Source organism: Myxocyprinus asiaticus, chromosome 7, assembly GCF_019703515.2.
Source record: "Myxocyprinus asiaticus isolate MX2 ecotype Aquarium Trade chromosome 7, UBuf_Myxa_2, whole genome shotgun sequence".
Taxonomy (NCBI): domain Eukaryota; kingdom Metazoa; phylum Chordata; class Actinopteri; order Cypriniformes; family Catostomidae; genus Myxocyprinus; species Myxocyprinus asiaticus.
This window is the reverse complement of record NC_059350.1, coordinates 52,186,889-52,211,629: the sequence shown is the minus strand read 5'-3', so window position 1 is coordinate 52,211,629 and position 24,741 is coordinate 52,186,889. Positions and strand designations below refer to the sequence as shown.

The 24,741-nt window shown below is 37.2% G+C and overlaps 1 long non-coding RNA gene and 4 other non-coding genes across 5 annotated transcripts; all 5 read left to right on the top strand.

Annotated features, from left to right (window-relative positions):
* The first annotated feature begins 13,815 nt into the window (after positions 1-13,815).
* On the top strand, positions 13,816-19,519 carry LOC127444362 (uncharacterized). Its single transcript, XR_007897799.1, has 8 exons — positions 13,816-13,929; positions 14,156-14,253; positions 14,519-14,576; positions 15,100-15,166; positions 15,405-15,465; positions 17,751-17,811; positions 18,076-18,136; positions 19,168-19,519. It is a non-coding gene; the product is annotated as an uncharacterized LOC127444362 (long non-coding RNA).
* Positions 14,344-14,428, top strand: LOC127444468 (small nucleolar RNA SNORD60). Its single transcript, XR_007897823.1, has one exon. It is a non-coding gene; the product is annotated as a small nucleolar RNA SNORD60 (small nucleolar RNA).
* On the top strand, positions 15,228-15,314 carry LOC127444480 (small nucleolar RNA SNORD60). The gene has a single exon (XR_007897832.1). It is a non-coding gene; the product is annotated as a small nucleolar RNA SNORD60 (small nucleolar RNA).
* On the top strand, positions 15,544-15,630 carry LOC127444479 (small nucleolar RNA SNORD60). The gene has a single exon (XR_007897831.1). It is a non-coding gene; the product is annotated as a small nucleolar RNA SNORD60 (small nucleolar RNA).
* Positions 17,897-17,983, top strand: LOC127444467 (small nucleolar RNA SNORD60). The gene has a single exon (XR_007897822.1). It is a non-coding gene; the product is annotated as a small nucleolar RNA SNORD60 (small nucleolar RNA).
* Positions 19,520-24,741: the final 5,222 nt, after the last annotated feature.

Below are 24,741 nucleotides of genomic sequence, written 5' to 3'. Positions count from 1 at the left end.
ACAGTCAATAGTGCATTTCAAGGACAAATCTGCTCTGGAGCATTAGTTAATTCAATTGGTGTTAGTTACAGTTTCACACAGAGTAGGAATTATTGTCATTTGAAATATTATATTTTTTCAAAGACCCAGAAATCTGAATTGCTTTTATGAGGTTTGTATTTTGACTAATCTGGAAACTGCTCACACATATTGATGGTTCCATCCTTTGCCCTTGTGTTTGTAGCTAAAAACTCACCACAAATTGGGGAAAAATACTTTGCCCTTTGTCTTCAAGAACATAATGGGATTAGAACCTGAAACACTGGCTGGGTCACAACCAGATGATATCGTCAATGCTGTATTTGGCCTTGTAAAGGAGGGGCATAAAGTAATAAACCACTACACTATTTGTGAAAATAACATTTTAAAGGAATATTCAATACAAATTAAGCTCAATCAGCAGCATTATGCCACAAATGCTGTCGAATGAGCTAAACTTGTACTGAACCCAGAATATTTTTTAAAAATAAGATGCATGTGTATACACTCACTGGCCAATTTATTTGGTACACCTGCACATCTACTTAATGCGATTATCTAATCAGCCAATCGTGTGGCAGCAGTGTAATGTATAAAATCATTCAGGTATGGGTCAGGAGCTTCAGTTAATGTTCACATCAACCATTAAAATGGGGAAAAAATGTGATCTCAGTGATTTAGACTGTGGCATGATTGTTGGTGCCAGACGGGCTGGTTTGAGTATTTCTGTAACTGCCAATCTCCTGGGATTTTCACATGCAGCAGTCTCTAGAGTGTATAGAGAATGGTGTGAAAAACAAAAAACATCCAGCGAGCAGCAGTTCTGTGGTCAAAAATGGCTTGTTAATGACAGAGGTCAGAGGAGAATGGCCAGACAGGTCCAAGCTGACAGGAAGGTGACAGTAACCCAAATAAACACACATTACAACAGTACTATGCAGAAAAGCATTTCTGAACATACAACACGTCGAACATTGAGGCGGATCGGCTACAGCAGCAGAAGATCCCTTCAGGTATCAATAATGTCAGCTTAGAACAGGAAACTGAGGCTGCAGTGGTCACAGGCACCAAAACTGGACAGTAGACAATTGGAAAAACATCACCTGGTCTGAAAAATCTGGATTTATGCTGAGGTACACAAATGGTAGGCCCACTGCAGCCTCAGATTTCTGTTCTTGGCTGACAGAAGTGGAACCCAACGTGGTCTCCTGCAGTTGTAGCTCATCTGCCTCAAGGTACAAGGTTCTGAGTTACCATTGCCTTTCTGTCAGCTCGAACTAGTCTGACCATTCTCTGTTGACCTCTCTCATCAACAAGGTGTTTTCATCCACAGAATTGCTGCTCACTGGTTGTTTTTTAGTTTTTCGCACCATTCTTATACACAGGAGATCAGCAGTTACAGAAATACTCAAACCAGCCCATCTGGCACCAACAATCATGCCACAATCTTAATCACTGAGATCACATTTTTCCCCATTCTGATGGTTGATATGAACATTAACTGAAGCTCCTGACCCATATTTGCATGATTTTATACTTTACACTGTTGCCACATGATTGGCTGATTAGATAATTGCACAAATAAGTAGATATCCACATAAATAAGTGGATGTACAGGTGCACCTGATAAAGTGGCCAGTGAGTGCATGTGTGCAGTATGTCTGACGTTTACAAAAAAAAAATAAAAATGTCTTTTTTTTTTTTTTTTTTTTACTGACTTAGTTCGACCAGTTGAACCCACTCACAATGATCAAGATTTCACCCATGACCCTAACCTCTCTGACCAGGCTTTCTGCCTGGTTTACATCATAGGTGCAGATAAAATCTATTTAATGGATGAATGATTTATTGAAAAGTTGAAGAAGATCTGCTGAAGAATCAGTGAAAGGGGTAAAACTGTCATGACACTCACAACATGTTATGTTATAGTCCTTTTGTCTCTTACTCCTTAGGATTATGAATAAGATAGACAGTGTGTTAGTACATAAAGGGATCATTTTCTCTCAACCTCATGTTGTACCATTCCTGTATGACTTTGTTTCTTCTGTGGAACACAAAAATGAGATGTGAGGCACTTTCACTTTTATTGTATGGATAAAGATGCAATGAAAGTGAATAGTGACTGAGACTAACATTCTGCCTAACATTTTAGAAACAATATGAGGGTGAGTAAATGATCAAAGCATTTTCATTTTTGGGTGAACTATTCTTTTAAAGTAGCTTACTGAGTAAAATATTTAAGTTAGATCACATTATTTGTCGATTTTGTTTAGATCACAATCAGATGTCTTGTGTCTTTTGTCAAAAAATAAAAAAGCTAAACTTTGATATAATGTTACCATTGTAATTCTGAGAAGCACTGTGCATTTATAGTATTTTATCTTAAGCCAGATCTTGGACAGTTTAAATATAAATATATTATTATATACACAGTATATAAATATATGAATACGTTCCCAATTTTTCCCAATTTTTTTAAACAATGCAAATTTGCTATATATCAGTATGCCATACAAAGATACAAGGTAAGAATACATTTAAATTCTTTTAAACTTGTAACTATAGTATACAATTGACGTATAGACTTGTAATAGGATTGTATATCATTATTTAAATTGCTTCTGCACAATTTCTGTAGGGATTCCTCAAGTGATTGTAATGACCAAAGTGGAAGCATGCCCACTGGTGAATAATGATCTAAGGAAGATCTACACTAGCAAGAAGATCAAAGAGAAGGTACATATCATTCAATGATCTGCATGCCTTTTACTTGCTGTAACTGTTATTGGTACTGCTATAGCGTCTTGTTGATCTTTTCTTGTACAGCTATTTCTAATTTTCATTTGATTCCTTTCTAGATGCATTCGTGCAGCGACAAAGTGGGTGTGCCAATGAGCTACATCTTTCCAGTGAAGAACTACCATGATGAGATTAACACAAATTATGATGTTAATGTTCTGATTCTAAAGACTGCAGAGCAGATTGGTCAGTTTGCTAATGATAGATTGAACAATGACATATTAAACTGACTTAAAATTCATGTAGACATTTACAGTATAATGAATGCCTCTTCTGCAGGTGTTGCACAGCATAGCACATTTATGATCATATACAGTATCTATACATATTGTACCTGTACATGAAAATATATCCATGTATTCAATAAATATGAAAATATGTCTTTTGGCACTGATGTTTTAATGAAGTGTTCTTACAGAAAGAGTTCTCAGTGTTTAAATACTGAAATAAATAATATAGGCCAAGCACAGCTGTAACACTTTTTGCTATACTGCACAAAGACTCAGCAGAATAAACATGTCATTTATTTAGATAAGCTTCCTTTATCTCTCTACCAAAAAAAAAAAAAAAAAAAAAAACCCTACATACATTGTTCCTATTTTCCACAATAAGTATGTGTAAAGGCAAGGAGCGCATTTCTAAGAACTGTCTTCATGCTAGGTCCTGTTGTAACACTACCCTGGGACAGTTTTAACACTCATTTGTAATGTGCTAATAAGGGATTTGGTCTGCAGTTTAAAAATGTAAGTATACTGCATTTTACTGAGGGTTAGGTTTGGTGTTTGGTCTTTGTCGTACGGTTAATAAAAACCACATTCCTGTTGACTGCATTAACCTACATTATTAAGATATAGGAATACAACTCACTTTTGGCGCCACTCCATGGCAGTGGCGTAGCCACGGGTGGGTTGGGTTGGGCCTAGGCCCACCCAGAATATTAGAGAGAATTTTTTTTTTTTTACTTCAAATATATATTTATAAAAATAGTAAAATAATAATAATAAAAAAAATGCATAAATTCTGCTTTCTGAAAGTGTGAAAGAACTGTTTGAATGCTCCACCTTTCAACTTTTCTGGAAACGTTAGGAGAAAAAACAAATTTGGCAGAAATTTGGCCCATTCTTTTTTATTGAGGCCCACCCCAAAAGTAATTTCATGGCTACGCCCTTGCTCCATGGACATTTCACTCAGAAAAGGGAGCTCACACGTGCCCATACATTCAACAACACTTCCAGCTTCAGCCACTGGGGGCAGTGGTTTGAATTTCAGTAAGCACAGAACAATTTCATTGCCATGTCCACATAACGCTTTAACCCCAAAACGGCCATAAAAACAACTATTTAAACAACAGCTCAAATAATACACACATTTTAACAGAAGAATTGATGCAAGTGCTTATAAGTTTCTTATTTCTGCCTTTAAGCCCTCCAAAAATTGGCCCCATTCACTTCCATTGTAACTGCCTCACTGTAACCTTGATTTTTAAAGAAAAGGAGGGTTGAAATTATATTTTGTCACGGCCCGGCCCCACCATCCTCCTTGTCACAATCAGGTAGAAAATAGCTGCACATTCAGGAGGCGTTACAAACAGGTTTACCATTTTACCTGTCTGGCCTCAAAAGTGACTTTGCCTCTTTGCAAAATGCTAAACATTAACAACAAACTAGGTGTGTCAATGAATTTAATGAATTTAATATTTTCTGTAATAATAATAATAATAATAATATATATATATATATATATATATATACAGGTGCATCTCAATAAATTAGAATGTCGTGGAAAAGTTTATTTATTTCAGTAATTCAACTCAAATTGTGAAACTCGTGTATTAAATAAATTCAATGCACACAGACTGAAGTAGTTTAAGTCTTTGGTTCTTTTAATTGTGATGATTTTGGCTCACATTTAACAAAAACCCACCAATTCACTATCTCAAAAAATTAGAATATGGTGACATGCCAATCAGCTAATCAACTCAAAACACCTGCAAAGGTTTCCTGAGCCTTCAAAATTGTCTCTCAGTTTGGTTCACTAGGCTACACAATCATGGGGAAGACTGCTGATCTGACAGTTGTCCAGAAGACAATCATTGACACCCTTCACAAGGAGGGTAAGCCACAAACATCCATTGCCAAATAAGCTGGCTGTTCACAGAGTGCTGTATCCAAGCATGTTAACAGAAAGTTGAGTGGAAGGAAAAAGTGTGGAAGAAAAAGATGCACAACCAACCGAGAGAACCGCAGCCTTATGATTGTCAAGCAAAATCGATTCAAGAATTTGGGTGAACTTCACAAGGAATGGACTGAGGCTGGGGTCAAGGCATCAAGAGCCACCACACACAGACATGTCAAGGAATTTGGCTACAGTTGTCGTATTCCTCTTGTTAAGCCACTCCTGAACCACAGACAACGTCAGAGGTGTCTTACCTGGGCTAAGGAGAAGAAGAACTGGACTGTTGCCCAGTGGTCCAAAGTCCTCTTTTCAGATGAGAGCAAGTTTTGTATTTCATTTGGAAACCAAGGTCCTAGAGTCTGGAGGAAGGGTGGAGAAGCTCATAGCACAAGTTGCTTGAAGTCCAGCGTTAAGTTTCCACAGTCTGTGATGATTTGGGGTGCAGTGTCATCTGCTGGTGTTGGGTCATTGTGTTTTTTGAAAACCAAAGTTACTGCACTCGTTTACCAAGTAATTTTGGAGCACTTCATGCTTCCTTCTGCTGACCAGCTTTTTAAAGATGCTGATTTCATTTTCCAGCAGGATTTGGCACCTGCCCACACTGCCAAAAGCACCAAAAGCTGGTTAAATGACCATGGTGTTGGTGTGCTTGACTGGCCAGCAAACTCACCAGACCTGAACCCCATAGAGAATCTATGGGGTATTGTCAAGAGGAAAATGAGAAAAAAGAGACCAAAAAATGCAGATGAGCTGAAGGCCACTGTCAAAGAAACCTGGGCTTCCATACCACCTCAGCAGTGCCACAAACTGATCACCTCCATGCCACGCCGAATTGAGGCAGTAATTAAAGCAAAAGGAGCCCCTACCAAGTATTGAGTACATATACAGTAAATGAATATACTTTCCAGAAGGCCAACAATTCACTAAAAATGTTTTTTTTTTTTATTGGTCTTATGATGTATTCCAATTTTATGAGATAGTGAATTGGTGGGTTTTTGTTAAATGTGAGCCAAAATCATCACAATTAAAAGAACCAAAGACTTAAACTACTTCAGTCTGTGTGCACTGAATTTATTTAATACACGAGTTTCACAATTTGAGTTGAATTACTGAAATAACTGAACTTTTCCACGACATTCTAATTTATTGAGATGCACCTGTATATATTATTATTATTATTATTATTATTATTATTTATTTTATTTTTTTGTTAAAGCTACCTGAATACATTAGGCTACACCAACAAAACTAGTTTATATCAGATAGAAATAGCTCCTTCATGTAACAATTGCAGGTTACCACTTTTCAGTGTATGCCATGATACATTGTGGGCAAAATGTGCTGCAACCATTTTGCACCCAGAGAAAGTTGTCAACTCACAAGCTAACATCAAATTCTAAGTCCTCTTCAAATTGATCTCTGAAACAGGTGTGCGTTCAGAAGTGTAAATGTGTTCTGTGTCGTGACTCATCAATATACATGACTGTGTGAAAGCTTACAAAACTGAAAGTGAAAAAAAAAAAAAATGGATATACAGTAGGTGTGTCTTGCTCAGAATTAAATTCTACTCTGGATGTCAGTGTGTTGTTGAGTGTATGCTACATATTGCATTTAGTGATCCAATATAAAATATCTATAAATATAGATGTAGATTGTATATATTCACCAAAATATGTATAGCTAAATAAAGCTAATATAAATGTACACTCTTGAATAAAATTGTATTTTTAAGCAGTTTTTTTCTACAAGGTATGATCATTTGTAGTTTTATTCATGTCCAATGCTTTCTTAAACAGTAGCAATAAAATTGCTGTGCATTAGTACACTTGAAAAAAGTCACTATGTGATTGCCTGTAATTGTGTTTAAGGAGATATGACTGATGTACATATTAATGTTTTGAAGAAAAACATCAAAGAAACGGGATCATCCAGATCAAAATTTCAATAACCCTGTGATGGTGCATGCAGTCTTGGAGGGTCATTACAGAAGGTATTTAAAAATAAAACATTTGAACTAGTCTTCCAATGTATAGTGGAAATCATTCTAAAACTGCTATGCTACTGCTGTGCCCTAAAATAAAAATGACAGCTCCCATCAGTTTCTGGAGTAAGTACACTAATCTATGGACAAAATGTATTATATTAAACTTTTTGTGCTTAGTATTATCACTTTGTCTTATCTTTATCTACTTCTGCATCCAACTTAATTGTTTGCACTACAGTGGCACAAAAACATAGCATACAAAAAACAATACGATACAAACAATACGATACAAAAAAATAAAATGATAATAATTCCAAAATACAAACCATAATCCAAAACTTAAAAAGCTTTAATTACTACCTCCTCCTTTGTGAAGTAAGCAGTGAAATGGCTGAAGGAATCTTATGATGGACTAAAGTCCATAGCCAATACTGGCTTTTTCGATAACAATGCTACAGCCAGTATATTTTACTTAGAAGTTTCCATTCCGGGCCGGAATTTCTGTTTATGTTTTCGCCTGTGTGATCCCGCCCACTGCCCACTCAGCAATAGTATTTCGACACCTCTGGGTTGCTAGATTTGAACAAGTTTGCAGGCAAACAACACTGCATGCTGCAGCCATGGAAGCCAGCAAACGAACTGGATCAGAGATAACAGATTCCACCCGACCTAAAAAGCCTCACCATCCATCTAAAAACCACCATGACTTGAGGCGTAGTAAAACAAGAATAATATTGGAGATACCTTTGGAAGATGGAGACAGCTTAAAGCCCAGAAATCCTTTAAAACGGATGCTGAGTTGGCTAATTTTGGCAACCCGCATGAGCTTCGAGTCTGTGGCGGTGCAGACAACTCTCCGATATTTTGAATTTGGACTGCAGTACCCATTTCAAACACTTGTTGTCAATCTTACATATAGCACCTTTAACTCTGTCATCAACAGTGCCTTTCAAGGACAGATTATTTGCGAAGCACAAGCTGATTCAGCTGTTGCCCCAGCCACAGTTTCACACAAAGGATAAGTATAATATAACACTCACAAATATTGCACTCACAAAGCACTAAATTTATATTGACCTACTCGATTTCTTCCAACGATTTCTTGATTACTGTTTATATTTATGCTTCTGTTTTTTTTTAAGCTCACAACATATTGCATAAGAAGTGACACTGCAGATTTGACTTTTGTCTTCAGTGACATAATTGCTTAGAACCTGAAAAAGTGTCTGGGTTACAAGTTGAAGACATCATCAGCACAATACATGACCATGTGAAGGAGGACTATGAAGTAATAAATCATTACATTAATTTGATAATTAAACATTTTAATAACAAAAGATATGTATGTTCAGCACTCTTACTGTGACAAGGAGGAGGGCGGGGCCGGGCCATGACTATGCATGCCCGGCCCCCAATCGGGCTAACAGCCGAGGAGAGGTATAAGTTCGAGAGAGCAGTTCGAGAGAGAGAGTGCCATATGCAGCTGCCATGTGTGTGTTTGTGTTGCATGTCTTTTTGTTTAAATTAAATATTATTTTGATGTTTCAGCCAGTTCCCGCCTCCTCCTTTCCCATTTTAACCTTGTTACATTGGTGCCGAAGCCCGGCAAGGAGGAGGGATGTGCTGTTGTGGAGTCCTCGCCACTACCAGCCAACCGAGGTGCAGCCGAGGATCTGAGGCACGCTGCCGTTTTCCCCCATAAAAAAAAGAATAGAGAAAAAAAGAAAAGAGAGAAAAGAGGGAGAGGAGCGTCACCATCTACCCAGGGCTGGATGACCCACTACCGTCCTCCGGGGGAGGAGCGAGCTGTTGTCCGCCAGAGGTTGGGGAGTGGCGGAGGGCCGGGCGACAGCATATCTGGACACCGGCGAACCAAGTTATTCCTCTCTCCTCTCTCTCTCTCGCTGTCACTCCGCTTTGCCTTTTCCCTCTCCTCTTTTTTTTTCCCCTCCCCTCGTCCCCCTCCCCAGCCCTAGAGAGGCAGGGAAAAGCCTGCCAGCAGGTGGGGCCAGAAGGGCAGCACCCCAAGCTGAGGTATCAGACTCTGGAGCTACCTGGCCCTTGAAATGAACATGATAGTGACCGAAGCTTATTTTGGTATTTGCTTGGTGGAAAGCGATACCTGACTCCACTAAACTCTACCTTTGACACTGACCCCACCACAAACCCCAGTTGCCCTTCTTTGGCCCAAGGGTAATCGGCGGGCTAAAGGTGCTTGGCCGTTGGCCCCAAGGATGCTCTGACGAGGCACACTGAAGTCCTGGAAGTGACAGTGGGAACGCAACTGCCCCTGGCATGCACCAGCACGCACCAGCACGCCCTCATTTGGCCCAGTAGTGAAATCACAGCTAGTGTGTCCTAATTTTCAGGTGCAGCATTCTGCTTTCATGCCTCCAACACACGCAAGTATTTGATTGGTTAAGACCTCAGTTTGCGCATAGAGAATTTGAAACAGAATTATTTTACTTAATCCATAACCTTTGCTTCCAATTTCTGCTCCAGGACAAAGCGGCCATTAACTGCTGGTCTAGTTAATAACAGTGTCCTAATTAAGTGTCCGATGTGGTCTTCTACTTTTGTAGCCCATCCGTCTTAAGGTTCGAAGTGTTGTGCATTCTGAGATGCTATTCTGCTCACTACAATTTCACAGAGTGGTTATCTGAGTTACTGTAGCCTTTCTTTCAGCTCTAACCAGTCTGGCCATTCCCCGTTGACCTCTTTCATCAACAAGGCATTTCCGTCCACAGAACTGCCGCTCACTGGATGTTTTTTGTTTTTGGCACCATTCTGAGTAAACTCTAGGGACTTTTGCATGAAAATCCCAGGAGATCAGCAGTTACAGAAATACTAAGTATTCTTATGGTTGATGTGAACATTAACTGAAGCTTCTGACCCGTAGCTGCATGATGTTATGCACTGCACTGCTGCCACATGATTTGCTGATTAGATAATCACATTATGTATAGAGGAAAACGGGGTTTACCAAAACTATTAGTTCGATGTTGGATTCCAACAGAACGGCCCCTTAAAGGTCTCTACGTTGTTCTGTCTTTTCTGAGCGCTGAAGTAAAGCAATTATTGTTAATTTACACTTTACAAATTGATTCTGTTATTCATTTTATCTGACTCCAATTTTATATTAATCTGACTCCAATTTAAATTTACCTCTAATTTAGATTACAGCTCTAATTAACTTCTGATCATTCTTTTAATTTGATCTTTTTAAGTTATTGATTACTCTAAATCCTCTTCTCCTACCCAGTTGTCCTAGGTGGTTGTCCTACCTGGTTGTCCTGGGTGGTTTTCTCCTATATTAAAGCTCCGTTCTTAGTCAGCGGTTGTAGGGTTAACTAATATTATCTGGTTTGGCTTGTCTCATAACCAGATGATATTGCCGCTTAGTCACGTACATACAACTTGCTAAGACGGGCGGTGCTTTCTCCTACTCGGTTGTCCTAGGTGGTTGTCCTACCTGGTTGTCCTGGGTGGTTTCTAATACATTGCGGTAACAAAGGTACCCTATAGCGATCTACTGGTCACAATGATTCCAGAGAAATTCAGAATAAATCAAATAATTACAATTTATTTGTCAGGTAGGATATAAAACATTGTTACAGAAATTAAAATCAAAGCCAATTTCACACATGATCAGAATAAACAAGCATTATTAAAAATAAGATAAGAATCAAGAGACATATCTGACAATGGGAAAACTACATGCAACGGCAAGGCATGGGAGATGTGGCTTACAGATTCCCTGAGCATCTTGGCAACTTTCTTTAAATACCCAGACAGAATAAACATTGTGTACCAAATGGTATTATCCTGTGAACAATGAGAACTTGGGGGTGAATGGGTTCTTGGCTTTCTGGGGTTTAACCTTATTAGCATACAGGAGATCATTTAAATTGTAGGTCAAGTAGGGGGATAGACCTCCAGAATAATGCAGTATTTGGCAAAGACCTTATAGCTTTGTCACCATTAATTTTTACCGACATGGGAAAGAGACCATTATACCAGTCACACAGAGACCTCTTAAATGATATCACATAACACATACAGTTGCATTTTTTGTTTTCATGGTTTTCTTTGTTACATTTTCACATATACATCTTGTTTGTGTGTGTGTGTGTGTGTGTGTGTGTGTGTGTGTGTGTGTGTGTGTGTGTGTGTGTGTGTGTGTGTGTGTGTGTGTGTGTGTGTGTGTGGACCTTGTGGGGGAGACAAGGGGGAGAGAGAACAGCTGGAGTTTGTGGGTAAGCTGGGTTTTTCACACAGTGATGTCTTTGTTTTCTCAGGTGCAGATCCTACTTGTGAGAGAGTTTGAGCGTTGTTTGTCCCGGAAGTCTTTCGTTGTTCCATGTGGGTGTGTGGTTATAGTTCTCTTGGCACCTAGCCTTACACATGAATAAGTACTGTAGGTGTACAGGTGTTCCTAATAAAGTGCTCAGTGAGTGTATACAGGCTAGGGTTAACTATAATTTTCCATAAATGCAAGGTTGGGGCATGTTGTCACATTTAAAAGTTTATCAGTTCCAATATTTGTTGGCCAAAATAAAGTTTTGTTGTTGTTGTTGTTGTTGTTGTTGTTGTTGTTGTGGTTGTTGTTTGTTTTTGCTGTTTCATGTATTCTTGACAAACAGTACATTATTAGAAAGGTCTAAGACTCAATCTTCATTATACAATATAAATCATAATTTCCTAATTTGTGAAAGTGATACAAATAATAATAAAAAATACTGCTGTAATAGAATTCTTTTTATTTTTTTTTATTTTTTTTTTTGCCAGATTCATCTTCAGAAGGCTTATATAATCAACCTCCTTTATGAATTTAAATCCACTTTTAGAGGGATTCTCTTATAAGATAAATCATATATAAAACATATATGTTATTTTTACATTTCTTTATTCATTGTCCACTATATTTTGTGATTTGAGAATTTTTGGTGCTCTCACTCTCATATTATGTTACACCCACACAGACATGGGGTATCAAGGAGGTGGTGACTTATTTAGGAATCAAGATTTGTAAAAAAATAAATAAAAAGAAAATATAATAATAATAATAATAAAATGAAAAAAATTAAAGGAATAGTTTGATAAACTATATAAATTATAGAAACTATTAAATTGCAATACAGGTTCCACAATCATAAAAGAAAAAGACTCTCTGTTATCTAATTTAATTGTTATCTAAATTAAACTATTAAAAATATGTTATGCAGTCCATTAGAAGAAGGTAGATCAAATGTACTTGATTTTAATAATTTTATATTTAAGAACACATTAATAAAAAATAAGGACCCACTTTATATTAGGTGCCTTTAACTACTATGCACTGTACTTAAGCATTTGACACAATGTACTTATTATGTAAAGTTGTTACATTGTACTTAAATTTAAGTACCTGCTTTAAATTACATCTGTAATTACACTGTAAACCTTACCCCTAACCCAACCCCTGACCCTACTCCTAAACCTATACGTACTTCAACCTCAGTAGCAACAAATGTGAATCTTGTGAGGATTTTGCAGAACAACTTGTAGTTACACAACAGTTACATTGTATTGTATGTATTTTAATGTTAGTACATAGTAATTAAAGACACCTAATATAAAGTGGGACCAAAACTAATGTTCACAAAGTATTAACAATACACTGTAATTTTTATAGGGCCATCAATTGAGAACCATATTGTGTCTACGGGCTGGGGTCATGATAACTAGCCTGCATCCAAAACTGTTTATTTCAGTGTAGTTGAAGTAGCTAGGCTCATTTTAACAAGCATCTAATAAATATGATAAAACTAACAAAGACTGTAGCCATTGCATCATAAATCCTTAACATTTGGGATCTATTGACGTTGATAATGGATAGCATGTAGCTTCAGCTGGGGGCACAAAAAGGGTATTTCTAAAGAAGTCTAATGTCTTTTAGTAGGTGACTGATATGCATTAAATGTAGTGTTTATTTATGTGATCAACATGCCAAATAACCTTTACTAATGCTTAAACATTAAGATATGAGATATGGTATGGAAACTGTGTGTCTGAATAAAATATCAGATATTGTAATTTAATTAGCCACAGTTAATGTTGTACATTTAATTAATAGCAGTAATTAAAGGTGCAATATATTTTCATATATTTACTGTACTATAGCACATAATAATATGTTTTCAGAGATTTAGGAAACATGCTAATGCAACCGGTTGACTCCAGTGTGGGAGGTGGGCATGCTAACAATGAGGCTAAAGCCTCTTGCATCAGTTGTTAATGTGCCTCTTGAAGCCAGGGGAGTGAGGTTTACACACTGCACAGCTACCTACCAGCTGGCAGCTCCACATGAGCTGGTTTATAATTTGCAAACAATAAAAACATTGCAAACATATACATTAGCTGATCAACTTACACTGTAAGGCTTGTCGCTTGCCATTTTCAGTTTGCTCATTCCTGTTGCGTGTCCTTAACCTGGCGACCCGTGTGAACTTCGAGTCTGGGGAGACAACTCTCTCCAGTATTTTGAATTTGGACTGCATACCTATTATAAACGCTTGATGTCAGTGTTACATATTGCTCCTTTAATACATGATTATTGTACGTTTTCGTAAATTTCTAAAAACTTTCTTGCATACTAACTATTGTTATTGTGCTTTTTTTTTCTTTTTTTTTTTTTTAATACGCATTATTAGCTTTTATAACTAGTTTTCCGTTTTTCATTTCAGAGAGATTTGTCTAAAAAAAAAAAAAAAAAAAAAAAAAAAATGAGACAATGAGGCATACCAACCAGCAGAGGACATACATGAGTTTTAGACACATCTTTTTACATGCTGGTGGATGATACAAAGAAGAGGGCATATAAATGCCGTGGCACGATGCACGGTTCCTTCTTTTCCACTCGTGTTCCTTTATAGCATGTCCTCATCGGGAGGTTGTTTTCTGATTTCAAACATGTAAGTACAGTGTTTTCTATTGTTTTTAACATGGCCCTCCAGGTCGTAACGTTTCATGACGCTTTTTGACGATAGACATGACATTAGGAAAAGAAACATACACAATTGATACATTGAATTAAGTTAGCGGTTTAAAAAGTGCAGGACTGCTAAAGTGTTGACTTAAGTCGTGTAAAGCACCATTCATATGTTTGAAAGACCCATGTTAATTTAATTTTCCCCCTAGTCGACAGTATGATACTAGACGTGCACGTGGGTTTGGGTGAATGGCGCCTAAGCACGTGCTTGAAGAAATAACGTGATGAAAGCGGCATAGGGATGGTGGTGAGTGGGTGTTTTTTATTTTATTATTATTTGTTTTTTTATGTGAATAAATGCAAGAACTTTTCCGTGTGTTTTGTATGACTGATTTTGAGCCGCTGATGATTCCCACTATACTTTTCTGACATCTCCTATGAATGCTGCTAAGCAGCTGATTATAAATTGAAATCTGAGGCTCTCTAACTAATACGTGTTGTTTTATATAGTTAGTTTGATAAGGTTGCAAGCTATAGGATTTGTGTGACCAATGTTGAACTGTTTTCATCAGCTTTCATTGATGGGGAGAACATAGAAGAGTCTGCACTGCAGAAATGTCGTATTAAGAGGTGAGACTATTCAAATGTGTATAATTCTGTTCCACCAATAAATTACTGACACCAATTACTAATGTATTGGAAAATTGAAACCTAGATTGTATTTCTGCAATACCATGAAATTGCAGTTACAACTGTTCCACTTGTATTTGGGTGAAATTTTTTGATTCCGCTCAATCTGTAAAAGAAAGGTCAGACATTTGCTTGGGCAATGCTATTTTGGTTTGTATGGAAATGAGGACAAATGAGGGGTATATGCCTAAAACTGGATGTGATCCTTAAAATTACATTGAAGTCAAATCAGGAAATGCATTAGTTCTGAACATGTAGCTACTGTACATGATAACAATCATAATAATTGTATGAACATTTATCGTAAGTAATATGCCGTTGAGCTACACTACCATTAGCCAAAAACTAAACTGATGGTACATTACAGTACATCTGTTTCTAAAGTTCCACTATTTGATGGCAAAACTACTTGATCACATGACTATACAGTTGTGTAAACCTGCCTTTTATTTTCTGGTTTTAGAATCTCCAGTCTATGGATTGATTGTATCGATACAATCAAATGTGATGAATGTGGCAAAGAGATGGTGGTAAGGTTTATTTTTTGGTGAATCAGTGCAAGAACTGATCCATGTGTTTGGATGAGAATTGAGCCATTGATGACATCCCATTACTTTTCTGACACCTCATATGAATGCTGCCTAGCAGCAGCTGATTCTAAAATTGAGTCTGAGGCTCCTTAACCTAACACTTGTTTAGTCTCAGAATCAGTTTGACCGGTCCATGCTGTAGTACTTACGGGACCATGTTGAATTTCTTTTTCAACAGCGTTCACTGATGGTGAGAACATGGAAGTTTCTACTGCAAAGATGCTGAGGTGGCAAGAGAGGTGAGGACCCCCCACCCCCCCTTTTTTTATTTTGGTGAATTGGTGCAAGAACTGATCCATGTGTTTGGATGAGAATTGAGCCATTGATGACATCCCATTACTTTTCTGACACCTCATATGAATGCTGCCTAGCAGCAGCTGATTCTAAAATTGAGTCTGAGGCTCCTTAACCCAGGGTATCCGCTGGTCCTTTAAAAAGTCTTAAATTTACTTTTTAAAACTTAAGGCCTGAAGTCTTAAATTTCGTTTGCTGAGGTCTTAAATTTTGGGGCATGAATAGAGGAGACTCTTAAAACAGCAGAATCGGCGCGGGTCAAAATCATCTCTGTCTCTCGTGCATCTATCATTTAGCAGCTGACGCTTGAGTTTAGTGTGAGCGCGTGCAGGGAAGCGCATTTTTACTGAACTTACGATGTTACGCATGTATAAACCCGTTAATCCGAAATGCAAATGTAGTTATTATGCATCTCTAACACTGTCGAATGCTTATAATCGACAAAGCGTCAACGTTACAATTTGCACTGGAGCTGTCTTTTGACGCCTTTCAAATCGCTGCACTTATTTGACACTACCTTTGACAATAATTGTAAAGCTAATAGAACTACTCCGCTGCAGAGTTACACCTGTTATATCTCCTCTCCATCTCTCTAGTCTAGCCAACGCAGTTGACATTGTTCTCACACTCACGACACGCGTCACTTTTCTCTCGCAGTGATAACATCGCGGAGCAAAGAGGACAGTGCAAGGACAGACAAGACAGAGCAGCCTGCATGATGCTGCGATTCAGACTAATCGGGGAAAGCAGCAGCACAGCGTCTCTACTTCTCTTTCATAATTTAATCAGTTAACATTTTCAATACATCTTGTCAACTTTAAACAGCCATTTTTAAGGTAACTGTTTTTATTTGAGAGATTTTGCTCAAATTAAAATGTCATCACTTACCTTCATGCTGTTGCAAACCTGTATGACTTATTTCAGTGGATATCAAAAGGAGATATTAGGGAGTTTCAGTCACCATTCAATTACACTGAATGGGGGAAAAAAAAAAGATGCAGTGACAGTGAATGCTGACAGACTAAACGTTTTGCTTAACATCTCCTTTTTTTGTTCCGTGGCAGAGAAAAATTAATTCAGACTTAAGGGTGAGCAGTGATGACGAATTACATTTTTAAATGAACTGCCCTTTAACTACCTGTTAAAGGTATCTGCCAAGAAGAAAAATAGAAATTTTATTCAGCACATGCTAGACCTTATTCACAGCAGCGGTATCTTTGATTTTTAATGACAAGGCTGTGCGGGATAGGCGTACAGTCTCTTCGATGAGAGATACTGCAGTTTAAAGTGTTTTTTGGATCATTCAGTGTACAAAACATTGAAAAGAGATTTTCAAGGACACTCGGTAAACAAACTCCAGACAACATGAGTTGTGGAAAATCAGATGGGATATTGGAGCTAAAAATCAAACATGGCGCTACTGTGAATAAAGTCTATAGGCCAATCCTCTTATTGACAAAAATGTCAGCGCATGAGCAGTAAGTGGTGGCAGAAAGCCCGCTGATTGTTGTTAGATTTGAGGATTAAATGAAAGTATGACACAACCATCATAAATACAGACATATTCTTAGTGATACAATTACTGTAATAAAATGAGTTAATAAATAACATGTAATCATGTTCGCTATAAATTTATGCTGCAGAGTTGAGTTGAAATGATCTCCTCAGTCCAGTCAGCTCTGTTGATGATCTTGAAGCCACAGCAGTCAACGAGAGCACTCAGAATTCTTTTCCAACAATGTAATCCAATAAAAGTATTTTTTGCGCATGGTTTTTGCCATTACTTCTGTGTTTGACATAAGCGGTGACGTTGCCAATGCATTGGTCTGTGTCGTGAAGTGACTAAAGAGAAGGGTCACAATATAGGCTACATGCATTCTTAATGATTTCATTTAGAGTTTTAATGTTGTATTAACTTAACACATAAATGCACAATAAAATGTATGTGTATATATATTTAAAAAAAAAAAAACTTGTCCAGAGACATTCAAGTAACCTCAGTGGTTTTGTATTTACCAGCTAATGAATTAATGCGTTTTTTTTTTTTTTTTTTTTTTTTTTTTTTTTTGCGAAAGTGGTATTAAATTCTTTTATTTGGCCTTCAAAGTCTTAAATTTCGTTCCTTCAAACCTGCAGATACCCTGTTAACCTAACACTTGTTGTTTTGTCTCTGAATCAGTTTGACCATTCCATGCTGTAGTACTTACCATGTTGAATTTTTTTTCATCAGCTTTCACTGATGGTGAGAACATGGAAGTTTCTACAGCAAAGATGCTGAGGTGGCAAGAGAGGTGAGGACCCCCCCCCCCCCTTTTTTTTGTTTGTTTTTTGGGTGAATCAGTGCAAGAACTGATCCATGTGTTTGGATGAGAATTGAGCCGTTGATGACATCCCATTACTTTTCTGACACCTCATATGAATGCTGCCTAGCAGCAGCTGATTCTAAAATTGAGTCTGAGGCTCCTTAACCTAACACTTGTTGTTTGTCTCAGAATCAGTCTGACCGGTCCATGCTGTAGTACTTACGGGACCATGTTGAATTTCTTTTTCAACAGTGTTCACTGATGGTGAGAACATGGAAGTTTCTACTGCAAAGGTGCTGAGGTGGCAAAAAAGGTCAATTGTTTTTCAATTAAAAAGCAGTTAAATTAGATGTTACCACAGCAGAATTTTTCTTACACCAAGCACATGCTACAGGATAATTTTGATTTGCACTAAATATGCGGTAAAATCAGTCAAACAACAATACTGTCCTGGAAAGGTAAAACACAGAAACAACACATTTGAATTTGGTATATTTACACTATTTAGAAGGGGGTGGGGGGGGGGAAGTTAAACTAAAAATCTGCTTTGTGGTACATCGAAATGGTAACAGGTTTGATTGTCAAAAGTCAAATTTAACATCTGAAAAGGCCAGCTTCATGGGTTAGATCAAGTGGAAAGTTGCAGGTTTCCACTTTTTAGTGATCTGTCCTGTGACCGACAGGTTTGGTTCAACTAAGATTCGGAGGAAACGAAGTGTAAAAATGTGATAATGAAGATTTTGCTGAAAATAAATCTAAAACTTAAGCCAGTTTCAGTGTGTTGGTGTAGTTACTCTATTTCGCCTTTTGTGGGGCAGAACTTGACAGCAAACTAATTTTCCTGGCTGGATAATGTTAAATTTGGTAAGCATTCTCAAACCCAGCGTTAATACTTAAATTATATGGCTCAAGTTCCGATTGTGCGCGCAATTAAAGCTTCTGCTTTCCGATGCGAGCTGTCATACCATAATGTCATGTAATCATCAAAACATGAACGGATGCCAAATGACAACTTGCATTGCTTGACGTCACCATAAAAACATGAGTGAAGAGAATTTTGCCACATTGAGCGTGTGACCAATGACTGGCGGCTGCAGATCAAGCTTGGATGACTGATGTGGTTGCCATGGTAACGACACTACATGATGCTCATTCAGTGCATGTTTGAGCAGCTGTCTCATCTCTTAAGAGATTGCCCAGTACATTTGAATGTTTACATTTACATATATACACATTTGCTGTATAATACAATGTAAACTTTATTTGCCCTGTGAAAAAGTGTGGGGGACGAACTTGGGTTTTATTGAAAGTGAGTGTTTTACACCCATGTCACTTGTTTTGCAGATGTGAGGTGTGATTCGTTCAGCCTTGGTTGCCTAAAGTTCAACGAGCCCTCATCATCGTCTTTGTGGATGGATGTGCTGCTATAATATTTTACAGATTAATGCATCTCTGCAAACATGAATGCTGTTAGCACATTGTGTACACATGGCTTGTGCTGTTCCAATAAGATGTGTAATTTACTGCTCTGTGGATTTGTAGTGTTTCAGTTCACCCATGATTCTGTAAAGTTTTGTAAGGTAATGAATCTAGTAACTGAGTGCTGTGTGTGTGTGTGTGTGTGTTGCTACATAAGTAAATGTTAAATGGTGTGTAATGAAACCTGCAAATATATCTTTAAACGATTTTAAACTTATTGGATAGTTTAATCAATGGATAATGCTCTAAGGCTGCCTACAGTATTTGCAAACCTTACTGGCATAAATGTAACTCCAATATATGAGTGTGGGTTGGTTCTTGATACTGCATTCTCGATTAAACGCACCCTCATCCACAGATGTTCCACTCTGGACGCAGGAAGAACGGGTTCCTCTGAGACCGTTACATGCTCCGTACTTCCGGATTATTGCTCGTAATGATCTAAGCGTCCTATATTTTTACGCGCAAATGATTTGATCAAAGGGAGTGTTTTATTGATGCTTGTATTTGGGAAGGCGAGCTCTACATGCGCTTTGGATTGAATCTCTAGACATTTTCTTCTGCACGCGCGCAACTGTTGGATTTGACGCTTTTTAAATGAAACTTGAAAGGTAAGGAAATGTGTCTCCTTTAGTCAATGAAGTAATTGCGAACAATGTTGGTCCGTTATCGATAGTTGCGCGTATATAGCATATGCAAAATGTCAAGACTAATTTCTTCTCGTCTATAGCTAGCTTTTGTGACGTGACACCCACGTGCCACAAAGAAAATCGAAACGTCGTGTTTTATGTTGGTGATATAAACCTTTAACATGGATCTAAAAATATCTACCCTTGAATGACGCTTAAAACGGCCCAAAATTAAGTGTTGCTACAAACGCGTATTATTTTTTTAAATAAAAACGCGATGATCCCTGAACGGGTTTGCGTTCGCATTGAATGATGCGCATGGGAGTGGTAAAATTGTGTTTTATTTTTACACTTTGTCGGTTAACTAATCACTGTGTTTATATTTAACTATAAACGTTAAACCGGACCTTTAAAACCCAGGGCTGGAGCATGAACCACTATGGCAAGCTGTTTTATAGTCTATGCAGTCAACATCTGGATCACGTCGGTCCATAATCTGGCATCATGAGGATGTGCTGACTGGATGCAAGTAGGCACCATACATATTTTTGAGTGCTAGACCGGCCTTTTTTTTGTTTGTTTTGTTTTGTTACAAATTTTTAGACGATGTGATTATATTCTGATGAACTATTAATGCTATTAGCAATTATTTGGCAAATAGCTTAATTATTTTTAGTACACTTATCAAGTCATACTTGTTGGCTATCTGTGGAACATCAAAGTTAAAAGGATTAATAATTTGCTTGTGAGTTGTAGTGAATGATTGTTGATTGTGTTAATCAGTTTGATGAGTACTAGGTATAGAAATACAGGTCATGTTATTTGGGTTACTAACAATAGAAATGAGGACAAATGCAGGTTATATGACTGAAAATTAAAAATCACATAAGTCAAATCAGTTCTGTTTGACCTACTGTAGAGGCAAATTGTCCTGAATTCTGATTAAAAAAAAAATGTTTATTGTTGAAATTATTGTCATGCTTTTAAATGTTGGCCTATAATTGTATTACTTTCTTATTGACAGTTAACAGTTGGAAACTCGTACATTGAAAAATTACTTTTTTTACAGCAACTTTTTTCTCTCTTGTCAGTAAAAAAAAGTTGTTTACTTTTCTAAAGTTCCTCTATTTGTCAACAATCCTACCACAAGAAATACATTGTTCTACATTTTTTACAGTGGACTGGGTTTCAATGTATGTCACTTTTGTGGTAAAAGGGAAGAACAAAAGCATGAGGTGAAAACCAAAAAACCAGCCTCATTCCTTTTCTGTCACAGTCTCATGTTTCCATGCCAACAGTGACATCAGCACTGTGGAGGGACGTGTGTAAAGGATAGCAGACTCCTCTGCTGTGGTTCTCCATGGATACCGGCTGATACCAGCCAACTAAAAAAGTTGTTATCGGCCACATGATCATTTGTCTTACACAGTGATCATTAAAGGAATATTTCGCGTTAAATACAAGTTAAGCTTGATCAACTGCATTTGATGCATAACAACATTAACTTGTCCCTCCTTTCCTTTAAACAAAAAGCAAAAATCTGGGATACAGTGAGGCACTTATAATGGAAGTGAATGTGGCCAATGTGTAAATGTTAAAATACTACCTTTTTTTTTTTTTTAAAGTATAGTCACAATATGCATGTTAATATGATTTTTGTGTGATAAAATTGCTTATTAAATTTTCTGTATAAAATACATTCAATTTGACAACTTTGTTACAACTTTTGTATGATGGCGCAATGCTAAACCCAAAAGTGACCGTAAAAACATAAATAATACACAACATTTAACAGAAGTATTATTGTAAGTGCTTTAATAAAATTATAAGCTTCACATTTCTGTCTTTAAACCCTCTAAAAAATGGTCTGATTCAATTCTATTGTAAGTGCCTCACTGTTTTCAATTTTTATATATTTTTTTGAAGAAAAGGAGGGACCAGTCAAAATTATTTTTTGTGGTAATCAACATTATGCTACAAATATCCTTATCTAGCAACTTGTTAGCGACATACTTTTTTAAGAAACACGGCGGCTTCAGAATTCACGTTTGAGGTATGACTGTTTGTAATATACACTGTCTGGGCAAAAAAAAAAAAAAAAAGTTGCATACTCTAATATTTAGTTGGACCAATTTGGCTTTGATTGCGGTACACATTTGTCATGGCATTGTTTTGCCAACCTTTATTTGTGTCAAGAGTTGCATACATTTTTGGCAGAGATCTTGTATTGATGATGGAAGAGTCGACTCGCTCGGTAAAGTTTTCTCCAGCACATCCAAAAGACTTTCAATGGGGTTAAGGTCAGGACTCTGTGGTGGCCAATTCATGTGTGAAAATGGTTCCTCGTGCTCCATGAACCACTCTTTCACAATTTGAGCCAGATAAATCTTGGCATTGTTGTCCTGGAATATGCCCGTGCCATCAGGGGAAAGAAAAATCCATTAATGGGATAACCTGGTCATTCAGTACATTCAGGTAGTCAGCTGACTTCATTTTAGTGCCACATAACATTGCTGAGCCTAGACCTGACCAGCTGAACCAACCCCAGATCGTAAAGCTGCCTCCAGAGGCTTGTACAGTGGGCACTATGCATGATGGGTGCATAGCTTCATGCGCTTCCCTTCTTACCCTGACATGCCCATTGCTTTGGTATAGGGTAAATCTGAACTCATCAGACCACATGACCTTTTTCCATTGCTCCACAGTCCAATCTTTATGCTCCCTAGCAAACTGAAGTTGTTTTTTTCAGATTAGCCTCCCTAACAAGTGGCTTTCTTTTGGCCACACAGCTGTTTAGTCCCAATCCTGTAAATTCTCGTCGCATTGTGCGTGTGAGAATGCTCTTACTTTCACTATTAAACATAGCCGTGAGTTCTACTTTCGTTTTTTACGATGTGACTGTGTCACGATCACTTCACGCTTCCACGAAGCTGACGGTTCATCACTATCCTTCCAGGTTTTAATAGTGCGTTGGACAGTTCTTAACCCAAGTCCAGTGATTTCAGCAATCTCCTTAGTTGTTTTCTTTGCTTGATGCAGGCCAGTAATTTGCCCCTTCTGAAACACAGTAACATCTTTTCCACGACCAAGGGATACGTCTTCCAACATGGTTGTTTAAGAAATTAGAAGCTACACACTGCATCAGTTAGGGTTAAAAGAATTGTTGCCAGCTGAAACATATTAATCACTGCAATAATGACCCAGTCATAGGCTCTTAAGTATCTGCTTGTTTAAATCCAAACGGTGACTTTTTTTTTTGGTCAGGCAGTGTATGTTGTACAAGAAAACGTCCAACTATCTTTAAATAATGTTTACCACAGACCTTATTTTACTCATGGAAACAAAACTGCCATTAAAATTTCAGAGGAAACCTACAGTATGGCTAGAAAATTCAAATTCTCTTCTGGGTTTTTGAACTACGACCTGAACAGCTCTATTGTCCTTACAACTCTTCTACCACCAACACAACAACCAAGCAATGCAAATCAAGAGACGATGTTAAACCTAATCCTACCAGTGTAATTTATCTCTTTTTATGATAGTGATGTCTGATTTGCAATGAATCATTCTTTTTAGTGAACTGAACTGAATTGAAGCTGAGCTCTTACTGGTTTAATTGTTTACTGAGTTAATAACATACTGAATAGAAGATTTTTAAACATAAGATTTTAAATAATCTGAAACACTGTAAATGAGCCACTACCAAGAACACTTAAACTTGCAGCATTAATGACGATTTTTTTTTTAGTTTTTTTTTTTTACTAACGATGTGAGTATAAATTTACTATTAATTATAGTTAAAGGAATATTCCAGGTTTAGTCAAGTCAAGATGAATCTACAGCATTTGTGGTTTAATGTTGATTACCAAAAAATAATTTTTAAAATAAATAAATAAATAAATGACTCGGCCCTCCTTTTCTTTAAAGGTACACTCAGTAGCTTTTGACTTTGTGTCATCTTAGACTTTCACTGACATGAAATAGCTTCTTGGATGCAGCATAATATAAAATCAATAGTTTTCAGTTTCAGATGCCATTGTAGAAATGTACTATTCACAGTCAGCCATGATTAATTTAATTAATGAGTGAAAGTGTCAAATAACAGGACGGTTACTGAGATTAAGCGAGAGTATTCGGCTGGTCCTATGATTCTAACATGGTAGCCCCCATGTGCAGACCCTCTCCTTGTAGAATAAAATAGCTTTTATAAGGTTACTGTTATGACGAGTCTTCATTTTAATGTGTGTTCATGATTTCCTGCACATATTTTAAAATTACAATGAATGTTTTTTGGATTTTAGAACTTTTTTTAATGAGGAAAAATTACTGAATGCACCTTTAAAGAAGAAGCAAACATTGGGGTTACAGCAAGGTGCTTTCAGAGGAAGTGAATGAGGTCAATTTATGGAGGGCTGAAGGGCTTATAATTTTATAGAAGCACTTCCATTAATTCTGCTGTTAAAACCTTTGTATTATTTTATTTTTATAGCTGTAAAGTTGTTTCAATTGTTGTTTACCGAGATCACAGGGTTTATGGTGTTACGTCCTCATGACAACGAAGTTGTAAAATTTGGTGTAACTTACACAGAAAAGGTTAGTAAGCACATATTGTTTAAATCTTGTGGCTATACTTTTGAAACACTGAGTATTTTAACGTTGACTTATTGGCCCCATTTGCTTTCAGTGTAAATGAGGATAATGGTTTATTTCTTGCATGTATTCTTTTTATTATAAAAATAAGCCAATAACTTACAGTAAAGAGACTTAAAATGTTTTTCTAAAGTCTTTTGAATACTGACTGGTTGTTTTT